Source organism: Lynx rufus, unplaced genomic scaffold (genome assembly GCF_022079265.1).
Source record: "Lynx rufus isolate CCGP_SWC_20201006 ecotype Redwood Valley unplaced genomic scaffold, mLynRuf1.p SCAF_1, whole genome shotgun sequence".
Taxonomy (NCBI): domain Eukaryota; kingdom Metazoa; phylum Chordata; class Mammalia; order Carnivora; family Felidae; genus Lynx; species Lynx rufus.
The window spans coordinates 109,809,038-109,834,324 of NW_025814823.1; the positions used below are offsets into that span (position 1 = coordinate 109,809,038).

General features: G+C 40.2%; 1 protein-coding gene across 3 annotated transcripts in view; it reads right to left on the minus strand.

The window, feature by feature from the left end:
- The window catches only part of AFF4 (ALF transcription elongation factor 4), a 99,257-nt gene extending 76,911 nt beyond the window's left edge, over window positions 1–22,346 (minus strand). For 2 of the 3 annotated variants that reach the window (XM_047084523.1, XM_047084538.1), the window contains exon 1: window positions 21,999–22,346. The gene's annotated coding sequence lies outside the window, so the exon portion shown is untranslated. The remainder of the gene's footprint in view (window positions 1–21,998) is intronic. The other variant, XM_047084532.1, reaches the window with a different exon arrangement.
- Window positions 22,347–25,287: the final 2,941 nt, after the last annotated feature.

Below are 25,287 nucleotides of genomic sequence, written 5' to 3' on the forward strand. Positions count from 1 at the left end.
ACCTGGAAGTCACACACACTTTCCAATTTCAAAACTTACCACAAACCTATAAATCAAATAAATAGAACTGAGAGTCCAGAAACACATTACATTTATAACTGATTCTCATTAAGAGTGCCAAGACAACTCAACTGAAAAATGGGCAAAGGACTTAAATATTTCTCCAAAGAAGATATTAAAATGGCCAATAAATAATTAATACTTTGTTACCTACACTGGAAACAAAATTTTAAAAGAGAAAAGAGAAATAAAATATGACCAACAGTGGCACCTGGGTGGCTCGGTCAGTTAAGCGTCCAACTTCGGTTCAGGTCATGATCTCATGGCCCTTGAGTTCAAGCCCTGTATTGGGCTCTGTGCTGACAGCTCGGAGCCTGAAGCCTGACTCAGTGTCTCCGTCTCTCTCTGACCCTCTCCCGTTCACACTGTCTTCCTCTCTCTCACTCTCAAAAATAAAAACATTTTTAAAAAATTTTAAATGAGCAATATATGAAAAGACGCTCAACATCATTAGTCATTAGGGAAACATAAATCAAAACCACAATGAGATACCACTTCACCACTCATTATGATGGCTATTACCAAAACATACAAACAAACAAACAAAAACTGCTGTTAAGAAAGTTGAGAAATTTGAATGCTTGAGCATTCATTGCTGATGGAAATGTAAAATGGTGCAGATGGAGTGGAAAACAGTTTGGTGGTTACTCAAAAAGCATAAAAGAATTTCATGTGATCCGGCAATTATACTATGCCTATACCCAAAAGAACTGAAAACAGGGACTCAGGTACACCAATGCTCATAGCCCCATTATCCACAACAGTCAAAAGGTAGAAGCAACACAAGTGTCATTCAAAAGATGAGTGGATAAACAAAATGTGGCACATATATGCAATGGAATATTATTTGGCCTTAAAAAAGAATGAAATTTTGACATGCTACAACATGGATGAACCTTAAGGACATTTCGCAAAGTGAAATGGGACAGTCACAAAAAGACAAATAGTATATGATCCCACTTATATGAGGTGCATAGAAAATTCACAGAAAGAGAAAGGAGAATTGTGGTTGCCAGGGGCTAGGGATAAGGAGGAATGGGAATTATGTTTAATGAGTATACAGTTTTTGTTTGGGATGATGAAAAAGACCTGTAAACAGACAATGGTGATGGTTTCACAATACTGTGAATATACTCAATGCCATTGAGCTACACACTTAAAATGACTAATAACTTTTATGTTATGGATATTTTTCCACAATAAAAAAATTACAATAAGCACACAGTAAAAAAAAAAGGTTTGGGGCGCCTGGGTGGCGCAGTCGGTTGAGCGTCCGACTTCAGCCAGGTCACGATCTCGCGGTCCGGGAGTTCGAGCCCCGCGTCAGGCTCTGGGCTGATGGCTCAGAGCCTGGAGCCTGTTTCCGATTCTGTGTCTCCCTCTCTCTCTGCCCCTCCCCCGTTCATGCTCTGTCTCTCTCTGTCCCAAAAATAAATAAACGTTGAAAAAAAATTTAAAAAAAAAAAAAAAAAAGGTTTAACGTGCATTCCCAATGAAGCAGAAAGCCACCTTCTATAATATTTTAATAAACACATGCAGTCTTAGAACATTTCAAATTTAAATTTTAAAAAGATTAAAAGCAAAATGTGACCTTTAACTTGCCTCTTTCAAATGATTCAAATTCAAAAAAACCTACAATGTTTTTTTCAATTATTGTCTCAGAACATCTATACTGCTGACAAACGGAGCTGTTCAACTACCAGATTATTAAATTATTTAAACTCTAAAAATCTAAATGAGACTAGAGCTAAGAGCATGATCATTTTAGAATCCAGTTTACAACAAATGCTATTAAACTGTAATTTTATCACAATGCACTGTATTAAAGCAAAAAGCCTCATGTGTACTGAAATCTCCCTTGGCCTCCTTTGGCAGGATTTTTCTGTGAGAATCTGAAGAGGTTATTTCCTAAAAGGTAGGGAAACAAATATTGTACACCTGGAGAGCAAAGCCGATAGTAACAAACCATCAGGTCCCAAAACAGTACTTTGCAGAGAAGGATCTTGCCCCACAGTCAGAAGTAAGACTTCTACAGCCTTTAGATTTAAAATACTGCCATGTTGGGGCGCCTGGGTGGCGCAGTCGGTTAAGCGTCCGACTTCAGCCAGGTCACGATCTCGCGGTACGTGAGTTCGAGCCCCGCGTCAGGCTCTGGGCTGATGGCTCAGAGCCTGGAGCCTGTTTCCGATTCTGTGTCTACCTCTCTCTCTGCCCCTCCCCCGTTCATGCTCTGTCTCTCTCTGTCCCAAAAATAAATAAACGTTGAAAAAAAAATAAAATAAAATACTGCCATGAAAAACACGGAAGCAAAGATAACTCCATTCTGGTTGTGCTTTCTTCGTTGTATCTTTATACATAAGCAGAATTTCTTATAATCATTTTTCATAACTCACTCTCAACTAGGCCCTCAAAGATTCCCAAAATCTTACTAGTTTTCACAGATGAATGTTCTTTCCTACTTCTCACAAGTATTTTCATGGAGTCCTAGGACTCTCTCTCCTAACTTGTATTCCACAAATAGCCTTGTCTTAGTGAACAGAGATTAAAAACAGAAAATTAAACAAGAGACAGAAATTTTCTCATCAATCAACCATGAACTTTCAAACTACCAGCATCTGAATCCATTCTCTTATTTCCTCTGGGTAAAAAAGAAAAAAGTATCTCTTTTCTGTGAAAGAACAAGTATGTCCATTTTACTACATTCTAGACCTTTATCAGTTACTGACTTCTCTCTAGCAACTTCAACTTCTCCCTCTCTAATGAATCCTTTCTACCAGCATCCAAGCATATTCTTCCTTTATTTAAAAAGTTTATATACACTTGAGAGAAAGAGAGAGATAGAGAGAGAGAGAGAGAGAGAGAGAGAGAGAGAGAGAGAAAGGGAGGGAGCATGCACCCAAGTGGGGGAGGGGCAGAGAGAGAGGCTACAATCCCACGGTGCCAGTGTAAAGCCTGACAGGGGTTGAACTCACGAACCTTGAGATCAAATTCTTCTTCAAAAAAAGAAACAGACTCAGGGTGCCTGGGTGGCTCCATCGGTTAAGTCTCTGACTCTTGATTTCAGCTCAGGTCTTGACCTCACAGTTCGTGAGTCAGTTCGTGAGTTCGCGCCCTCCATCAGGCTCTGCACTGTCAGCGCAGAGCCTGCTTGGGATTTTCTCTCTCCACCCCTCCCCTGCTCATGCTCTCCCACTCTAAAAACAAATAAACTTAAAAAGAAAGAAAAAGAAAAAGGCTTCCTTGATCCCATCTTTCTCTCCAGCTACCATTCTATCTTTTCTCTTCTCTATTTTCGTTCATGGCCAAGCTTCTCAAAAGGACTCTTGGTGTTTGTCTACTTCCTCTGCAACCATTCATGTCATAAAAAGTTACCTGAAATAGGGTAAGAAGCAATAAACACTTGTGTTAGTCATGAACCACCTCAGGAAATACAGCATTGCCAATAGAGTGAAAGGCTATTGTATACCATCCTTGGATCACATCTCTTGTACTCACTCCACCTTACAAGTGAGAGCCACTATTCTGATTTTGGTGATAATCATTCCCATAAATTCCTTTTATATTTTTATAACTTATGTATATATCCTTAACACTGTTTTGCATATTTTTCAACATTTAAAAAGGGTATATTCTAAAGACTGAGGCTTTCTAATTCTCAGCATTATGTTATGAGGTTAATCCATGTTGATACATGTTACTATAGTACATTTATTTTCACCAAGGTGTTATTCACACAACTTACCACTGTCCAGTTGATGGATATTTAGTTTCCCCTTTTTCTGCCAACACAGAGCTGTAGTGATCATTTTTTTCTGCATTTCTCTTATGCCAATGAGTGAAAGCTTTTCTAGAATAGACACCTACAAGTGGAATTTCTAGGATGCAAGCATCTTCAATGTTGTTTTTTTTTAATGTTTGTTTAGTTTTGAGAGAGCATGTGCACAAGCGAGATAGAAGATCCAAAGCAGACTCTGTGCTGATCGTAAAAAGCCCAATGCAGGCCTTGAACCCACAAACTGTGAGACCATGACCTGAGCAAAAACCAAGAGTCAAATGCTTGACTGATGGAGCCACGCAGGAGCCCATGATATCTTCAATTTTAGTAGATACAGACAAATTGTTTTCCAAAACATATCCAATCACTATTCAACCTTCTATTGTTTCCAACTTCCCAACATTCTGTTTTCAACTTCCCACACTCCACTTTGCCAAGATCACTAGTGATTTGCATATTACTAAATCCAACAGACACTTAATCATCTTAGTTGACCTACCATTCAACACATCCAGCCACTAATGGCTCCTTAATATATTTTTTTTAACAAAAAGCGGCAAGTTTATTCACATAACAATTCTAACATGTATCAACATAACATGTATCAAAATTTCAAGCATGTCATTTTGAATCTCAAGAAACCACAACATTCAGTATTAATTAAAAACAAAAAAAAAAGGGTGACGGTGGTCATTTATAGGTTTTAGTCCAACATGAAAATGCAGAAAATGTTTATTTTGTTCATCTGTGTTGATTCCATGTTTCTCCTTGAGAAGCTTCAACTGTTCTTCCTTCTTTTTTGTGTCCACCTTCTGAAATGCCCTATTGGCATTACAGTACAAAACCACCAGGTTATCTGTTATAAACACTGAATCCTGAAAGGTGATCACACACATTCTAGGCATCAAAGAAATCTTCACAGATCACGCAAGCTGTTCCTCTAGTTGCAGGTGTGTCCCCAGTCAGATTTAATGAATAGATCAGTATTTCCAAAATATATCGTATGTTTCTTCACCTATGATGTCATATGGCAAATTTCTTATATCTAAACTGATTTACTTCAAGTAGAAGTCGAATATTCACTGTCTTGGCAGGCTGATGAGGTTACTACAGCAAATACTGGAATCCCTCCGGACACCTCTGGAGCTCACTCAACTTTGACCACAACGTCAAATGCAGGACATCAACATACAGGCTCCCTCCTCCTTAATATACTTTTGGTTTCTGCAACTCCAGCCCTCACAGTTTTCCCACCACCTCGGTCTCCTCCCATTTTACCTACCAGACTTCTTAGAAGTTGATGCTTCTCTGTGCTCAGCCATGGGTCTTATTCTGATTCAGTCTACATTCTCTCCTTACATTCTCATGGCTTAAAATACTATGTGTACACAGGGGCATCTGGGTGGCTCAGTGGTTTAAGCATCTGACTCTTGACCTTAAGTCATGGTCTCAAGGTGTGTGGGATAGAACCCAGTGTCAGGCTCCGTGCTGACAGTGCAGACCCTGCGTGGGATTCTCTGTCCCTCTCTCTCTTTCTCTTAAAATAAACAAACTTAAAAAAACAAAAAAACCACCTATATACCTACAATACAAATACCCAAATATGCACCATTATCAAATTTTTCTCTTTGAGATAGAGAACCTTGTTGATCATGTTCTTTGAGGGATCTCAATCTTAAATACATCCCGAATTGATTCCTTAATCTGTTTTTCCCTACTGCCAGGAATTCCTGCTCCAGTAATCCTCATCCTATCAACCAACTGCTCTTGTTCAATCCTCCCTTTAACCTCTCTCCACAACCAACCCATAACCACAGCCTCCCAAAATATATTTTTAATTTATCTGTTCACTTCTTTCTGCTCAGCCACTAGTCAAAACAAGCTATTACTTTATCTCCTTGAACAAATGTTACAATTGGATTCCTGGTTCCCTTGTTTTCTAATCCATATTTCATACAGCAAAGTGATCTAATTTTTTTTAGAGGAAAAGGAAGTAGCTTTTTTTTTTTTTTAATTTGAGAGAGAGAGAGAGAGAGAGAGAGAACATGAGTGGGGGAGAGGGGCAGAGGAACAGAGAGAATCTTGAGTGGCCTCCACACTCAGCAGAGCCCAACGTGGAGCTCAATTCCATGACCCTAGGATCATGACCTAAGCCAAAATCAAGACTGGGATGCTCAAGGGGCACGCGGGTGGCTCAGTCATTTAAGCATCCAACTTTTGGTTTTGGCTCAGGTCATGATCTCATAGTTTATGAGATTCTCTCTCTCCCTCTCTCTCTGTCCCTCCCCATCTCCCCAGAGAGTCCTATCATGAGCTCGCACTCACTTTCCCTCTCTTTCTTTCTCTCTCAAGATAAATAAATAAACATTAAAAAAAAGAAAAGAAAAAAGAGTCAGAAGCTCAACCACCAAACCATCCAAGTGCCTCCAAAGTGATCTTTTTAAAACACAAACCAGATCATATCACCCAACCCCTGCTTTAAAAATTTTAGTAAGCTTTCCATTTACCTTAGGAAAAACTTTAAGGTCCTGAAATGGCCTACAAAGCAATGATGTAACTTCATACTTGACGTGACTCCCACCTATCTCATCAGATTTATTTTATATCTTATGAATAACCTCCCTTCCCAGTGCCCACCAATCATCTTTTCTTTTTTTAGCTTCTTGAACTTGTGGTGCTTTTTTCAGCATTAGGAAATTCATGTAGACAATTCCATTTTCCCTCAGAGTACCTAATTATAATTAAGTATACACTTCTTTTGATGTTCATTAATATTTCCTCTCCCACTAGGTCATGATCAGAGAATGTTGTCTGTTTTGTTCAGCCTTGCATACCTAGAACATAACCTCGTGGACAATCACTTCAGTAAGTAAACTAACGAACTTCAGGGCTTGGTTAGAAAGGAGCAATTATCTCACTATAAAATAATACTTAGAGATCATGAGATTCTTCACCTAACATCACAAAATCCCAGTATTTCAAAACTGGAATAATTAAGACTCATATTACACTAAAATCAGACACCATCTGCAACATTTTAATTTAGCAGACACTTAACGTATGCATTAATTATTTTAGATCAGAATTGAAACACATGTCTTTACTTATCTGCCAAGCTATACAACTCTGATTCTATGACTATAACTCAATTCACTTTCTCTATGAAGCTTTTCCTAATAAAGCAAAACTTTATTTCCTCATCTTAGAGGTCAAACAATACCACAACCAATGTTTATTATGTCATTACACACACATTCAATTGTTCAAGAAGTCATTTGAAACAGTATTTTCCAAGTGGGTTACTGATAAATGTATTCTTTTTAAAATACTAGACAGGGGCAACTGGCTGGCTCAACTGGTAAAACATGCGACTCTTCATCTCAGGGTTGTGAGTTCAAACCCCACACTGGGAGTGGAGCCTACTTAAAGATTTTTTTAAAAAAATCTAGATAATTTTAGGGGCGCCTGGGTGGCGCAGTCGGTTAAGCGTCCGACTTCAGCCAGGTCACGATCTCGCGGTCCGTGAGTTCGAGCCCCGCGTCGGGCTCTGGGCTGACGGCTCAGAGCCTGGAACCTGTTTCCGATTCTGTCTCCCTCTCTCTCTGCCCCTCCCCCGTTCATGCTCTGTCTCTCTCTGTCGCAAAAATAAATAAACGTTGAAAAAAAAAATTTTTTTTAAAAATAAAAATAAAAAATCTAGATAATTTTAAGTCTCAATTCAAGAAATGTTTATTGCACACACAAGTATGCTCAACACTTAAATGTGAACATAAGAATATGACTATTCATATTACTTATAACCAGCTGCTTCCTTCTAGATATTTCTCTCAATAATAATCCTAAAATGCTCCTTCTCCCAGTAGTCCTGCACAGTTTTACACACCAAAACCATTTTCAGAACCAAAACCAAGTAAAATTATATTTCTTGGGCTTTTACTAATACTTGAGAAATATGTAAACCAAATTTAACTAGTTTAAACTTCTCTCAAAAAGTTACTACCAAATTCTAAAAGCATATGGACAAATAAACTGAGAAGTCTATTTTCATCTTTAAAGATGAATGAATGGGTGGAAACGATGGTTAAAAGTCAAAGTTTACAGTTCCTTTTAGAAAGAAAACAATCTTGGGGCACCTAGGTGCCTCAGTTGGTTAAGCGTCCAATCTTGGCTTCAGCTTGGATTGTGATCTCATGGCTTGTGAGTTTGATCCCTGCAATAGGACTGTGCTGACAGCATGGAGCCTGCTTGGGATTCGTTCTCTCTCTCTCTCTCTCTCTCTGCCCGTCTCCTGCTGTTTCTGTCTCTCTCAAAATAAACTTTAAAAAAAAAATTGAAAATTAAAAAAAAAAAGGAGAAAAATCTTTTGATTCAGTTTCTTGCTTTCAAAGCATGCAATATCTAAAACCCACTAAGGTCTCCTATTGGAAACTTCTGTAATATATGAGTTGATAATTACTTTCATATTTTTATGAAACAGAAGTACTTAAAACATTCTTCTGCTTAAAAATCAAAAACTCCAAGCTCTATGGAAAATCCTAATCCTAAATTCTCATCCCAGGATTTAAAACTGTCCACAGCTTTTTAAATTCTTACCTATTTCTATAAAACCTTCAGGGTTTATCTGAGCCTAAAAATAACCTACACACGTCCAGATCTACATATTTACTCAAAAACTAGTCCCTCTACTTAGAATATCCTTCCTTCTCCCCATTTCTAAACACATCCATTTCAAAGTTCACTGCATACCCCACTTCCTCCAAAAAGCCCTCCAAGATTCCTCTGTCACTAAAATCACTTACTTTCCAAAGAATTTCTTTGTATCTCATCTGGCACTTAAGACTTGCATTACGTTAGGATTATTTACTGATATTCTAGGGACTCTCCCTACTCACCTCCTTATTATAAGTCTCTAGAGAGTAAGAGCCACATAAACATCATTTCACTTACTCTTTAACCCCTGTGGTGATTAACACAGTGGCAGGCATACGAGACATACTCAAAACACGTGATGAGTTTCATAAAGGTCACAACTGTAGTGTTATTGCCCTAAGAGTCAGTGGTAATACTCACTAAAAGTTGGGTTTCAAAATATGATGTGGCCCATCATTTTCTATCCACAGATAGTCTCCTATTTCCTAAGACTTTCAGTTATATCTGATAACAATAAGAGAGTAGGTCTTCTTTACACTGTATTCAATATATTATCAATCCAATAAAGGCATTAATAGTGATATTAAATGAACTCTGTTGCTTTTAAAGCAATTTTTCTACAAGAGTTTATCTAAAAGTAAAACAACATATGTTCAAGAAAAAAAACCATACAGAAATGATCAATTTCTATTTTTACTTAAACCCTGTACTCTCAAATGTTCACCAAATGTAAGTGCTAGACTGTAAAATCTCAGAATCATACTTGGCAAAGTGGGAAGGTGTAAAAACTGAGTATTTCAGTCTACAACATCCAGAAAGAAATGATCTGTTCAACAGAGCACTGTAAGACTGCTTTCATTTGCAGTACCTGAGGAAGCCAAGAGAAAAGAATACAAGTCCAAACTGCAAAATAAAAGCAATTTTTTTTACTTAAAAATGCATATACCACATTAAGCAAAAGTTTAACAACATTATACAGCAAAAGATCCTCGGAGTGCACGCTAAAAGGAATTTCTCAGTAATTTCATCATCATTTGCATATGTGAAAAAACGGATGGTAACAAGTACCCCGTTTTTTTTTTTTTTTAAGTTTATTTATTTTGAGAGAGAGAGAGCATGCAGTTGAACAGAAGAAGAGCAGAGACAGACAGACAGAGAGGGGATTCAAGCAGGCTCCAAGCTCAGTACAGAGCCTGATGCAGGGCTCAATCCCATGACAGTGAGATCATGACCTGAGCTACAATCAAGAGTTGGTAACTTAACCCACTTTATTAACTCTATATTCTGTTAATAAGGTTCCAGTTAAATGTAAACAGGAATACTGCTTTAAGAAGGTTAAGGCCATTTAAGGCTACTGCTCTTTAATAATAACTTAGAAGTTACGGGTTATTTATCATGGCACAAAGAATATTTACTTTGAAAGATCAAACTGTAAGTAAGAAGAGTAAACATATTTTCAAAATATTTTCTAATTCAGACTTGTAACAGACAAAAGTCAGAAGGAATTTTGAAGGTTTTACAATTGTCATTTTAAAAACTATCTTTCAGGGGCACCTGGGTGGCGCAGTCGGTTAAGCGTCCGACTTCAGCTCAGGTCACGATCTCGCCATCCATGAGTTCGAGCCCCGCGTCGGGCTCTGGGCTGATGGCTCAGAGCCTGGAGCCTGCTTCCGATTCTGTGTCTCCCTCTCTCTCTGCCCCTCCCCCGTTCATGCTCTGTCTCTCTCTGTCTCAAAAATAAATAAACGTTAAAAAAAAAATAAGAAAAAAAATAAAAAAAAATAAAAACTATCTTTCAGTATAGACCTATACAACACATAAGGTACAATGTTAACACTCTTAGTTCATTCACCAATTACTTAACCAGAGCATATACTGTGCCAGACACTGCACTAATGCTAAGGATATTAAAAATAAAAGTACTCTGGGGCACCTGGGTGACTCAGTCTTAAGGTTAAGTGTCCAACGTTGGCTCAGGTCATGATCTCGCCATTCATGGGTTTGAGCCCCGCGTTAGGCTCTGTGCTGACAGCTCAGAGCCTGGCGCCTGCTTGAGATTGTGTCTCCCTCTCTCTCTCTGCCCCTCCCCCATTCGCGCTCTGTTTCTCTCTTAAAAATGAATAAACGTTAAAAAAATATTTTAAAAAAAACAAATAAATAAAAGTACTCTTCATCTCCAAGATTTGGGTGCAGCTACCCAGACTAGAGAAAGATGGCAGTAGGGAAGGAGGAAGGAAAGGGAGGAAGGCAAAAGAGGGAGGTTGGTTCTAAGCAGAGAGAACAAGTGCAACAGCCAAGAAGAGAGAGCACAGCACAACCAGGGAATACAGGTGTATCAAGTACAGGTGGAAAATAGGGTTGGGGGAGTACAAAATAAAAGTTAAGACTGGAGAGATACATGAAATCAGACCAGACCTGTGGGATTGTTTATCAGATCTGGAAAATATAAAGAGACCTCTGCAAAGAAAATGAAATCTCCCAGATCTTGAGTGACGACTTTATTACATTAAAAAAATACTAAAACATAAAATTAGGTATGAACTCATTATATTTATAGCTCTTAAGTTTTCCCTAACTGTAAAACAGAAACAACTTTAAAAATTAAATACAAAATAAAATTTAAAGTAACATTAACATAACATGGGGCGCCTGGGTGGCTCAGTCAGCTAAGCCTCCTACTTCAGCTCAGGTCATGATCTTGAGGTTCCTGGGTTCACATCCTGTATGAGGCTCTGTGCTAACAGCTCAGAGCCTACAGCCTGCTTCAGATTCTGCAAGATTCTCCCTTTCTCTCTGCCCCTCCCCTGCTTGTGCTCTCTCTCTCAAAAATAAACATTAAAAACATTTTTTAAATAAAATAACATTAATATAAGATTATGATGTATTCATAATAATTCACGAACAATGTGAATTCACGAACAATGCCAGCTAGAGGTCCTTAAATATCAATTTTAAAACATTTTAAAAATTAAAAAAATAATAATAATAGGGGCACCTGGGTAGCTCAGTTGGTTAGGTGTCCAACTTCAGCTCAGTTCACGATCTCAAGCTTGTGAATTTGAGCCTCGCGTCGGGCTCTGTGCTGACAGGTCAGAGCCTGGAGCCTGCTTCAGATTTTGTGCCCCTCTCTCACTCTGCCCCTCCCCCCATTCCTGCTCCGTGTCTCTCACTCTCTTTCTCTCTCTAGAATAAATAAAAAACATTAAAAAAAATTTTAAAGAGTCCTCACTTGCTGGGGCACCCAGGTGGCTCAGTCGGTTAAGTGTCCAACTGGATCTCAGCTCAGGTCATAATCTTACCATTTGTGAGATTAGGCCCAGCATCAGACTCTGCACTGACAAGGACTCTGCTTGGACTTCCTCTCTCCCTTTCTCTCTCAAAATAAATAAATAAACTTAAAAAAAAAAAAAAGAATAAAATAAAGAGTCCTCACTTGTTAACTTTTGCAATCTATCTTATTTGTGGTTTAAGTAACTTAATTGAAATCTACAGTAAATGTGTATGTAGTATAATGACTGCTGAGATTTGGAACAAAACACTTATACTGTAAACAAACTCTTTCATATTGATTAATTACATAGATGGGATCCACCAGATACATCTCACAGTGAAGACATGACACTAACTACTATGCCAGGGTTCTTACTGGTTTGGCCTGCTTAAATTAACAACCTACCATGACACGATCCAGTTGTACTCACCTTCTTTCCTTGTCTGAACCACCACAAAATCATTAGTACAATGCATTATAACTTGGCACAAACACAGTAATAAACAACATCTAAACACAGCAACAAACTCCCAAGGGAGTAGCTGGCTACAAAGCAGTGCTTCAGATGTTACAGAAGAATCCCTAGTTAGAAGAACAATACAAAAAATGAAACACAACTAAAAAGTTTTAAGAGACAAAATCAGATTTATAGTTTAGAGAGAAGTCAGGAAGCAAACGAGAAGGTTGCTGCAATAATTCAGTGAAAAGTGAAAACCTGGATTAAGGCAGTAATACTAGGAATACAGATAATATAGAAAAAGCATTTAAATTTAAAGATGTTAAGGAAGTAGACTCTTGGGGCCAGCCAGATGTGAGAAGTAAAACAGAGGAATCAAGGACAACTTGGAGGTTTCATGAAAAGGCGATGACAGTGGTACGTTACCCAAGGCAAGGAAAAGAGCAGGATTTGGGGGTGAGGGGATTGACTGAGAAGCAGTAGAAGAATTAATTCGTACATGATGAACACTCACAGAAACTATCTGATGAGCTTCCAGCCTTACCTCTCCCCCAGCTTTTCTGGAAATTTTTGCCCCCCTTCACCATACCTTCAAGGTACAGGTGACCAGTGAAGTCTGAATCCCTAACTTAAGCTAAGCCAATGCCCAGACCACATCTGTTTTTTATGTATTTTTAAAATTTATTTATATCTATTCATACACATGCACACACACATTCCACAATCAAAAAACCCTAACTACCACCACAGTAAATAGGGACCATGTAAACTAACATTGAATCCTAAAACAATACTCAATCTCAGCTATCCACCAGGGATCTGCTAAGACAGGAGATGACCAGCTTTTTCAAAGCCACAGAGTAAATATTTTAGGCTTTGCAGGCCCTACGGTCACAGCTATTCCACTCTCCTTTGTAGCAGCAAAAGCAGCTACAAACAACACAGAAACAAATGGGTGTGTCGTCTGTGTCCCAATAAAACTTTATTTACGGACACTGAATTTGAGTTTCCTATAATTTTCACAGGCCACAATATTTTTTTCCCACCGTTTAAAAATATAAAAAACATTTTTAGCTCACAGGCCATACAAAAGCAGGCAGCACTGGGCCTACTAACCATAGCTTACTGATCCTTATGCTAAGGCAACACAGAACTGCCTTCCCTTAAAACTCCTTCCAGATGTCCTCTCAGTGTTAACCTTAACTTAAAACAACAGACAAGGAAAACAATCCTAGTTGACAGAACTGAAAATTTTCATTTGGCTTACCAAAGAACTCACTCCATTTGCAAGGAAGTCAACAGATGAAGGCCCACATACTTGCTGGTTTTGCCATTTACCTTACACTGTACTTGCCTAGCAACGTATGGTGTAAGTTTTGGAACAATGCTACCTTCCTCTCTCCTCCACACCAAACAGTTTTAGTTTTGTTGGTGTTTTTGTTGTTTTTCCACAACTATGTATCAGTTATCTCAGGGATGATCAAATTTAGTATTTAGCCCACAACTTTCAAATATGTGACAAAGCAGATCTAGCTAGACCAATTAACAAAGGATATCACCGTGTGAATCTGGACTCAGAGAACAAGGGCCTTTGGATGGAAATTGGGTTGTCTCTACTGAAGAGATGAGGGTATCTGCTGTTGTATGCAGATAGCTATATTATGTTAAAAAATACATATTCAACAGGGGCGCCTGGGTGGCTCAGTCAGTTAACGATCCAACTCTCGATTCCAGCTGAGGTCATGATCTCATGGTTTATGAGATCGAGCCCTGCATCAGCCTCTGCAATGACAATGCAAAGCCTGTTTGAGATTCTCTCTCTCCCTCTCTCTCTGCCCCTCTCTGCTTGCATGTGTGCTCTCTCTCTCTCTCTCTCTCTCTCAATGTAAATAAGTAAACATTAATATATATATATATATACATATATATGCATACATAAAAGTAGGACTGTGTGTGCACTAAATAGCTATGGGATGAATGAGGGGGACAACTATGTTTTAGAGTGCCCTTTACTCCACTTCTCTCTGGAATGCTGCAGTTAGAGCATATTGGGTTTTTCTGTTTGTTTGTTTATTTACTTATTTTGAGAGAGAGCATGCATACACACGAGAGAGAGGCAGAGAGAGACAGAAACAGCATGCGCATGTGCATATGCACGAGTACTGGGGATGGGCAGAGAGGGAGAAAAAAGAATCTTACAAACCATGAGATCATGACCTGAGCTAAAACCAAGAGTCCAATCCAAGAGTTGGAAGCTTAAATGACTGAGCCACCCAGGTGCCCCAGTTAGAACATGTTATTACAATGTAGCTCCCTAGCCAAAGTTGTGCTCCACAGGTGGACATATCACCAAATGAGTCCTTTTCCTGGAATTGAGATTTAGAATCAAGGCAGCCTCTCTCTGATAGCAGCAGATATGAAATTTAAAACTCAAAAGGTATTAGTTAAGTGTTAAATTTCATCTGCACCATGGGCAAATTGAATAGAGAAAGAACATCTAGAGAGTAATAAAGAGATACTCCTAACCACATCTGCAGCCCCTGGATCCAGCTGCTCCTGAGTTCTAGCTGTCCTCTTGTGGGTTGATTGCCTTTCTTACAATTCATGGGATATGTGGTATGTTCTCAACAAGTTCTTTTTAGTTTAAGTTAGATATGTGTCACTCGCCTAACCAAAACAAAGTGCCTACTAAACAATCCAAAGGAAGGTATTCAGTTGAATAAGAGTTCTGGTTCCCACAAAACACTTAAGAGATGGTAGCTGAAGCTATACAAATGGATGAGATCATCCAGAAGAGTGAAAACAAAAGCCCAAGGCTAGGGGGTGCCTAGATGGCTCAGTCGGTTGAGCGTCTGACTTCGGCTCAGGTCATGATTTTGCGGTCTGTGAGTTCGAGCCCCATGTCCAGCTCTGTGCTGATAGCTGACAGCTGGAAGCCTGGAGCTTGCTTGGGATTCTGTGTCTCCCTTGCTCTCTGCCCCTCCCCCGCTCATGCTCTGTCTCTCTCTCTCTCTCTTTGTCAAAAATAAATAAACATTAAAAAAAATTAAAAAAAAAAAACAAAAAAACGAAGGCCAAGGCTAAAATCAAGAACTTTCAATATCAAAGCATTAGCAGAGAACTAAGTCTGCAAGAACGCAACTGGTAGGAAGAAAGGGACAAAGTCGTAAGAGTCCAGGAAGAAAACAGTATCAAGGAGAAAATGGTTAACAAAAGTAAGTAGACAAAGAGATAAAGGAGTAAGCAGTAACTATATAATTTGGCAATAAAGAAGTCACAGGCGGCCTTGGCAAGAGCAATTTCACGAACAGGATGAGAAGACAGGCATAAAGTTTAAGAGTGCAGAGGAGGGGCACCTGGGTGGCTCAGTTAGTAGCACGTGGGACTTCAGCTCAGGTCATGATTTCACTATTTGTGAGTTCAAGTCCTATACTGGGCTCTCTGCTGTCAGCACAGAGCCTGCTTCCCTCCAGATCCTCCGTACCCCTCTCTCTGCTCCTCCCCAGCTTGAGCTCTCCACACTCTCTCAAAAATAAAAACATTAAACAAAACAAAACAGGGCACTTGGGTGGCTCAGTCTGCTAAGGATCTGACTTAGGCTCAAGTCATGATCTCACAGCTCCTGAGTTCAAGCCCTGTGTGGAGCTCTGTACTGACAACTCAGAGCCTGGAGCCTGCTTCAGATTCTGCGTCTCCCTCTCTCTGCCCCTCCCCAGGTTGCACTCTGTCTCTCTCTCAAAATAATAAACATAAAAAAAAAAAAAAAAAAAAAAGACTGCAGAGGAAGTACACAACACTACCCATGAAGTAATCTTGTCATTTAAAAAAAAATTCAAGCCTTGGGGTGCCTGACTGATTCAGTTAGTAGAGCATGCAACTCTCGATCTTGGGGTCATGAGTTCAAACCCCATTTTGAACACAGTTTATTTAAAAGTAAAAATTCAGAGGGTGCCTGGTTGGCTCAGTTGGTTGAGCCTCCCACTCTTGATTTCCACTCAGGTCATGATCTCATGGTTCATGGGAAAGAGCCCTGCATCAGGCTCTGAACTGATAGTGTGGAGTCTGCTTGGGATGTTCTCTCTCCCTCCCTCTCTGCCCCTCTTCAACTTGTTCCCTCTCTCTCTCTCTCTCTCTGAAAATAAACTTTAAAAATAAATAAATAAATAAAAATAAAAATTCAGGGGCACCTGGGTGACTCAGTTAAGCATCCAACTCTTGATTTAGGCTCAGGTCATGACCTTGCCATTCATGGGTTCAAGCCCCGCCCCACTGACAGTGCAGAGCCTGCTTGGAATTCTCTTTCTCCCTCTCTCTTTGCCCCTCACACATTCGCTCTCTATCTCTCAAAATAAATTTTAAAAACACAAAGTAAAAATAAAAATTCAAGGGGTGCCTGGGTGGCCTTGGTTAGGCATCTGCCCTCTTCCTGGCTCACCTTCTTTCAAAATAAATAAACATTAAAAAAATGAAATAAAAAGTCAAGCTTCAATTGGATCAAGCTTCTAAACGTAACTACTATATACAGAAAAAACAAGGGACTGAGGAACATACTATATAATACCACAGGGATGCATCCAGCACTATTTAGACTGTGAGAAATCTCATAGGGCAAAAAACATGGCTTCTTTATCAAACCAATTGTATAGAAATGAGTAAGTGCAAAAATCAGAGAAATCTGAAGACTGACTAAATACATGATGACACTAAGAAATTAGTATTAACTTCTTTACTGAAAAGTTGGATTATTGTTTTAATCCTTATTTTTTAGAGATATATAAGGAAATAGTATTACACAGTCCTTATTTTACCAGTATGTCTTCCCAGATACATGGTGCCAGATGTCACTCAGCAGGGTACAGTCCCCTAGTTAACATAACAAGTAAGGAAGATACAAAGTGATGCAGGGATTCAAAAAAGGTAGGTCCCAGTTGGAGTATCCAGAGGAATCATGGAAAACTTTAGGAAGGCAATGGTACTTCCACTGTGCCTTAACAGACAGTGAAATTTTAACAGGGTAGGGAACAAGAGAGGAAAAGTGTTATTTCAGATGGAAGAAATGGAAACAACTGCAAAGAGGTGGGAAGTCCTGTCAATGCAAAGCACTGGCCTATACTCACCTCTCCATAAAACTGTTGCTACCATAATGACAAGAAAAAGTCAAAGTGAAAAACTGTAACTCACTAGCCAGCTCTAACTTAACAAAATCATGCGAGACCCATTCAGTCCTAAAGTAGCCTCAAGTAGCACAGTCCCAAGGTAGATCATGACAATATCTGGGTAGTCAAACCATACTGGCTTTCCAGAGCAATGTATTGATGTCAATCCCTGATTTCCCCTGCCACACACCTACAACTCTGGAAAAACAATGCTCAAGGTTCTTTTTACCTATCCTAGGAAATTATAAAAATAATTTAAAACGGTACCCAATAATAAGCTTTGTCTACCCTCCTAAAAGCCACCGCCATGGTTCATTTGGCACCACGAAAGAGGTAAAATTGCCTTCCCTCAGAACATTCCTCAGGTTACAGGTTTTTTAATAAAATATATACATGATGAAGCAGGTAAATTTCATTTTTTTAAAATTTTTTGACTATATCTACTTTTTTTTAAATTTCAGTGTCATTAACATACACTGCTATATTAGTTTCAGGTGTACAATATAGTGATCCAACAGTTCCATACGTTACTTAGAGCTCATCAAGACAATTGCACTGTGTCAACTATACTGGAATTATATTTAAAAAAAAATTTTTTTTCAAGTGCATTCCTAATGTCCTTCACCTTTTTCACCCATTCCTGCCACCCACCTCCCTTCTGGTAACCATCTGTTTGTTCTCTGTAGTTGAGTCTATTTTTTGGTTTGTCTCTTTTTTCTTTCCTTCGTTTGTTTTGTTTCTTAAATTCCACATAGGCGTGAAATCATATGCTATCTGTCTTTCTCTGGCTTATTTCACTTAGCATCATGTTCTCTAGATCCATCCATACTGTTGCAAATGGCAAGATTTCATTCTTTTTTATGGCTGAATAGTACTCCATTGTATCTATATACCAATCTTCTTTATCCATTTATCTATTGATGGACACTTGAGGTGCTTCCATAGTTGGCTATTGCAAATAATGCTGCAATAAACACAGGGGTGCATGTATCCCTCAAAATTAGTGTTTTCAAAGTTTTGGGGTAAATACCCAGTAGTGTGATTATTGGATTGCAGGGTAGTTCTATTTTCAATTTTTTAAGTAAACAGTCTTCCACGGTGGCTGCACCAGTTTGAAATTTCACCAAGAGTGCATAAGGATTCCTTTTTCTCCACATTTTCACCAATACTTGTTGTTTCTTGAGTTTTGTATTTTAGCCATTTGAAAGATGATTTTAAATAAAATTTCTTTGTTCAAAAACAGAATTAGGCTGGGTGGCGCAGTTGATTAGGCACCCAACTCCTGATTTCAGCTCAGGTCATGATCTCCAGGTTCATGGGATGGATCCCTGCATTGGGCTCTGTTCTGGGAGGGCTGAGCCTGCTTGGGATTCTTTCTTTGCCCCTCTCCTGCTTGTGTGCGTGCTTGCATCACACACTTTCTCCCTAGTCCTCTCTCTCAAAATAAATAAGCTTTAAAAAAAAGAGAGAGAGAATTAAGGGGTGTCTGGGTGGCTCAGTTGGTTAGGGGTCCAACTTCAGCTCAGGTCACAATCTCAAGGTTCATAGGTTTGAGCCCTGCATCGGGCTCTGTGCTGATCGCCCAGAGCCTGCAGCCTGCTTCAGATTTTGTGTCTCCCTCTCTCTCTGCCCCTCCCCTGCACTCTCACTCTCTCTTTCTGTCTCAAAAATAAACATTAAAAAAAACAGGATTAATAAGTAGTCTCAATATTAAAATGTTTTTGTAATATTTTGGAAATGAATTCACTGGTTCTAATATTTTCTGTGTGCCAATACCATTAAAATTCTCAGGATGTGATGCTAGTGAAAATGAACATCAAGACAGACAGGAATGCAGATGATCAGCCAAAACTCCATAACGGTCATGTTTATCATGTCCTCTTCCATTTACTAGAGTTATCACTTCAAGCAACCAAGATATTCAGTATAAAAAGTTACAAGTAGTGGTACCTGCTTGAACCAAAGGAAAAAGCACCAAAGTAACAGGTCTGGTTAGCTTTAATCACTGACTACACCTCGTTTCACACTTACTGACACTGGCACACACCCTCCCAGAAATCAAATATAATCGTTCCAACTTATCAGAGGAAATGAAAAAGGAAATGGGTAAAATATAATGAGGGCTGGGAATTCAAAAGCTGGGAAACCTTTACATGACATAGGAAAGTTAAAAAGAATTTTTTTTAATTTGAGTACAGTTTACCTAAAAAAAGTTTTCATAATAAAATACCTGGAGAATAGAGCTAAAGTAAAAGATAAAACCTAAGTCATCAACTTTTACAATATGTACTGTACTTCTGGGTTACTGTCTACGTGTGCCTTTAATACCTGTAAGAGTACTTCTTTGATTTTATGAAAAATACTACAAAGAAAAGGCCTCATACATTTTGGACTCCATTCTAAACCAGTAGATGGCCACAAAAGAAGAAATACCTGTTTTCTTTGTTCCTCTCAGGTACACATAAACCATGACATTTACCTTAGCTCTTCAAAAAAGGTAAGATACATAACTTTTAGAAGCCTTCACCTTCTGTCATCTTCTGTAGCTGATAGTTACTTTCTCCCCTTCAAATATTGATCACTTGCTCATACAGTTTGCTTTAGATTATCCCTTTGTGAAAACTTAGATTGGATATCACATTCACATTCAATCTAACAACTGTGTAAAATACTGATGATACTGGAGAGATATAAACATAGCTTTTGTTCTAAACACACTACAAGAGACCTATCAGAAAATTACAATACAAAAGGAGAATATATCAGCTATTACAAAAGGCATACAATTCAAGAGCACAGAGAATGTATGTCATATGACAAAGAGAAAGTAATCTTAATGAAAATATTCTATCTTTAGGAATTCTTAATTACAGAGCTTTACCAAAGCACTGTACAATCATCTCTACACCCCAAAACTGTGGAGTGCTTTCCAATTAATACAGCTAAGCTCTTTGTGAGTGTGAGTGTGTGTGTGTGTGTGTGTGTGTGTGTAAACCATACAATAAAGGTTGGGTCATTCACAGACCTCCTATCTTGTCCACACCTGATGCAAACTTATATTTAAAGTAGAATTTGCCTACTGTTCCTGCAGAGCTAACAAAACCTAAAGTCATCAGCATACAAGCCACCACAAACTGAATGAAACTGCTGATATTTAAAAAAAAAGAAAAATCACTGCTCCCAGGTAAATTGACTCTAAAAGATCATTAAAAATAACTTCTGGAGGATTTTTTTTAATGTTTAGACACTGAAAAATGCAGTGATAAGGAAAATAAACCAGAAAATTTTAAAGAAGCCAGCTTTGTTAAAAGACAAGTGGCCACTTGCCAACACGTCTTTATGCACATATGACCAAAGAAGATCCAGGCAGATTCGCAGGCCACAAAGGCTCTTATCAAATGCCAAATTAAGAAAATTTACATAAATATTTCAATTTTGATAAATCAAAGTACAGTGAAATGACAAAAGCACTTTACAAAGCTTTGCAGAATCAATATGGAAACAAAGCTTTGAGCTTTTTAAACACATGAGTCCTAAAAATCAACATGTATCTTAAATGTCACATTTGCAAACATCTTATTCACAGGCACTTATTGCTTAGGTTCCCTCAAGACATACCGGTCACTGAAAAAGAGACTGGCCTTAGTTTAAAATTTCTGTAAAGCCACTCTGAATGGCAACTGACTACGAGAAGAACCCTAAATGGAACTCTTCGTCTTAGTGCAACTCCATGCACGAGCATTTCAGATTTGTACTTTCAACTTCCTATAAATGATAACCACTGTAAGAGAAAAAGCAGTAAAGATAGTCCTCAAACTCCTATACTCCAAGATCCACCCTCAAAGAGTGGAAGGAACAGCAAAGTGGAAGGAACAAAGCACTGACGTCAATTACGAGATTAACCCCGGGCACAGGCAGCTGGAGGAAAGGCCTAAACATCAATATCCAAACCCGAGCTATCGGGATAACTAGGTAACAGACCGACTGCGAAGTTAGGGGCGGGGGGGGGGGGGCGGCTATTCAAGTATTACACCCCCACCTTCCCATTTTTAGTCAATCCCCTTCGCTAGCCGAAGGTGGAAAATTTTTTTCCTTTTTTTTTTTTTTTTGCAGAGGTGGGGGGGGAGAGAGCGAGAGAGAGAGGGAGAGGGAGAAAGAGAGCGAGAGAGAGAGAGAGAGAGAGAGAGAGAGGGGGAGAGACGTGCGCAGGATCGCGAGAAGGAAAGCGAGAACTAGTTGGGTAATGATAGCCAGAAATCTAGGCCTATTTTCTCTACAAATAACTTGAAACTGAAGAGGATATTAAAAAAATCACGAATCTGTCGCTAAATTTTCTGAGGGCTGGAATGGATTAAGAAACGAAAGCGGAAAGGAGAAACGGTGAAAAGATGGATTTCTGGAAATTTTTGTTAGGATGGTTAGCCTTATGTTTTTTTTTTTTTTTTCCAGGCCGGGGGTGGGGGTGAAACGGAAAGAAGAAGGGCGAAGCCGGATCGAGCAGCCCCGGCCTGGAGGGTCTCCCGAGCCCCCAAGGCGGACCCAGTTCACCGTCTCCCCCACCCCCACCCCGCACCCCGCGGCCAGGCCCGGCCCGGCCCGGCCCTCCGTCAGTCAGTCGGCCCCTCTCACCTCCAATCCCTGCTCCGCTAGGCCCAAACCATCTCCCAGCTGCGGCAGCGGCGGCGCCGGGCCTGCACCTTCACGGGACGCGCATTCGAGCCCGCCCGGGGGCGGCGACAGACTGCCAAGGACGAGGGGCTCCGGGCGGCGGCGGGGGTTCGGCAGGTCTGGAAAGGCGCAGGCGGGGGCGGCGGCGACGCGCCTCACACGGAACAGGCGGAGGTCCCGCCCCGCTCCATGACGGTCGGGCCCAGCCCGGGACGGCCGACTGAGGCGGCAGGGGCGGGCCGACGAAGACCTGGCACCGGGATCCCCGCCCCGTCCGCTGGCGGCGGCGGCGACGGCGGCTCGACTCCCGCAGCCAGGACGGTGACTGACGCAGCGGCCGTGCCACCCATGTGATCAGGGCCGGGCGGGGGCGAGGCGTCACGTGGCGACGCCGCGCCCCGCCCCGCCAGAAAAGCGGGGCCCTGCTGGGCCTGCGGTGACCGGAGGCGACACGGGGGCCGTGACGTGCGCGGCTGTGGGGGTCGAACGACCCCGGACGGGCGGAGCACAGGCCCCGGTGGCTTAGACCCGACCTCCTAGGCCCCGCGGCCGCACAGGGCAGGGCCGCCGGGCAGGACCCGGCCTGCAGATCCGCGACGCGCACACCCTTCTGTGCACGTAGCCGCTACCGGGGACGGGCCGAGCCGGGTCTACCGGTTCTGGGACTCAGGTGAGGGGCGGGGGGTCAGGTCGTGCGCCCCTGGCGAGGGTCTGGCGAACCCGAAGCCCCTTCGACCGACTTCCCGGTGCTGACGTTGATGCCCGGAGTCCAGCGGCCCTCAACAGGTCGGCGGAGAAAGGAAGTCTCCAGGGACTAATTGCAGGAGGATGCTTAGAACCACGCTTGAACTTCTTCCATGAAGCCTCTCCAGCCCTTTCTGTTCGCCATCCAAACATTTTCTGCCAGTAATACTGTTCTTCAGGATATCATTTTCAACGCTTTCCTTCATCTCTTAATATTCTGCCAGTCAGGGCAAACTATAATTTAATTGAGAGTAAAATAATAGTTATAGACCAGACAGGATTTTCAAAGGGTCTCATGGAACGCAGTTTGGTAACTGTTCAGAGACACTACCTCTGGTTCACCATTGGAAGAACACTTTATAATCTCCTGCCTCTTACTTGTTTTCTTTCTGTACAGAAGCCTCAGGAAGCTGGGAGGAGCGTGAAGGGGGTGGGAGGTTACTTTCTACCAACTAATCTAGAAAAAAGCGTGTTAAAGATTGCTTTTGGTAAGGTGCAAGGTTTTTGAGGAGCTTTATGATAAACTCTTATAAGGAATGTGCATATGAAAATGTTTTTGTCAGCCCTTAACACTGGTAATTCAGCATCAATAAAAGTATAATTTTTCCTTTTTAAAATTCTTAACTGACCACCTATTATTTTTAAGCCTCACTCTCTATATCTATATAGATATTATCTATGTATCTCTATAGATGAGGAAATTATTAGTGCAAAACTCAAAAAGAACTGTGATGAAATAGAGTGAAAAATAATTACTCCTCCCATCCCTGCCCTTTAACTATGGTAGTCCTGGAGGCAATCATTTGGCATTTTCTAGTGTATCCCTCCCAAGATATGTTATAAATAAACATGAAAATATAGTGATAACATACTTTTTACAGGAAAGATAATGTATTGTATATACTGTTAAGTTCCTTCCTTTTCTCACTTAAAATATCCTGGGTATCCTTCCATATGGATGTGGGGCCACAAGCCAACAAAGAATTCTTGAGAGGCTTTTGGTGCAAGAAGGTGCTTTTATTACAACCTGGGGTCAGAACCTGTGGGCAGAAAGAGCCGTACCTTTGCTGTATGAAGGCAGTGGCTACATGCTTAGTGCTCAAGGGGGAGGGGAGCTGCAGGGAGTATTAGATCATATATGTCTTCCTCGAATTTCTACTCCTAAAACTAGTTTCAGAAGATTTCTCTGGTGCTTAACATTCACCTCAATATTAACTGTTGGTGAGATTTACAGGCACTCATGAGACGCTTTAAGAATGCAGGAGTCAGTGCATGTTTGATCCTTATCAAAACCATGTAAGCTATAGGTCAGCCTTCTGGGCTAAAGGTGAACATTTTTCTGCTTCTGGCCATCATCACTTATTACTACATGAAGAACTGCTTCATTCTTCCCAGCAGCAGTATTTCCATTGTATGCAAATATTTATTTAGTCAGTCCCCAATAAGTGGGCATTTAGGTTGTTGCCAAGCCAAAGCTATTACAAACTAGGCTGTAACTGATAACTAATTACCCCATACGATGGGCAACTAATACATAAATCCTTACCCTGGAACCTTTAGATCAAAAGGTATTTTTAACTTTGATAGATACTGTCAAATTGTCCTCTGCAGAAGTTGTGCCAATTTTATTTGCTTTCTTTCAAGTTTTGCCTTGGAAGATTTACAAGGCTATATTGGAAGATAGTGGGGATGGAGAGAAGTAAAAGAAAGATTGTCATTTTACACAGTAATTAAAGAAGTATGAAGATGCAAATTGATATTTAATAAACTTTACAAGAAGTTTCCTTAACTTATTTTGGAATAAATGTTATTTGTCATTTAATCAGATGCATCCATTTTAACAAAGTGAATGTCTCTATTTTCATGTTCCAGAACAATGTAAGTCAACTGCACAGAATAAAGAAATAGTAGAAAATACTGACCATAAAGCTATAAGAGAAAAAAAAATGAAAGAAATGTATGATTGTTTTATTTTATTTTATTTTTAGTTTCGAGAGAGACCGAGTGTGAGTGGGGGAGGGGCAGAGAGCAAGGGAGACACAGATCTGAAGCAGGGTCCAGGTTCTGAGCTGTCAGCATAGAGCCTGACACGGGGATTGAACTCACTAGCTGTGAGATCATGACCTGAGCCAAAGTCAGATGCTTAACCTACTGAGCCACCCAGGCACCCCAGAAATGTATGATTGTTTTATTAACATGCAAGATTTTAACAAAGTATTCAACATATATTGTTCAGTAGCAATTCTGAGTAGATTTCTGTGTTTTATAATTCACAAACAAGAAAATGAAGGGTGTCTGGGTGGCTCAGTCACTTGAGCTTTCAACTTCAGCTCAGGTCATGATCTCACATTTGTGGATTTGAGTCCCATGTCGGACTCTTGCTGACAGCTCAGAGCCTGGAGCCTGCTTAGGATTCTGTGTCTCCCTCTCTCTCTGCCCCTCCCCTGCTCACACTCCCTCTCTGTCTCTCAAAAAATAAAATAAAAAACATTAAAAATTTTAAAGA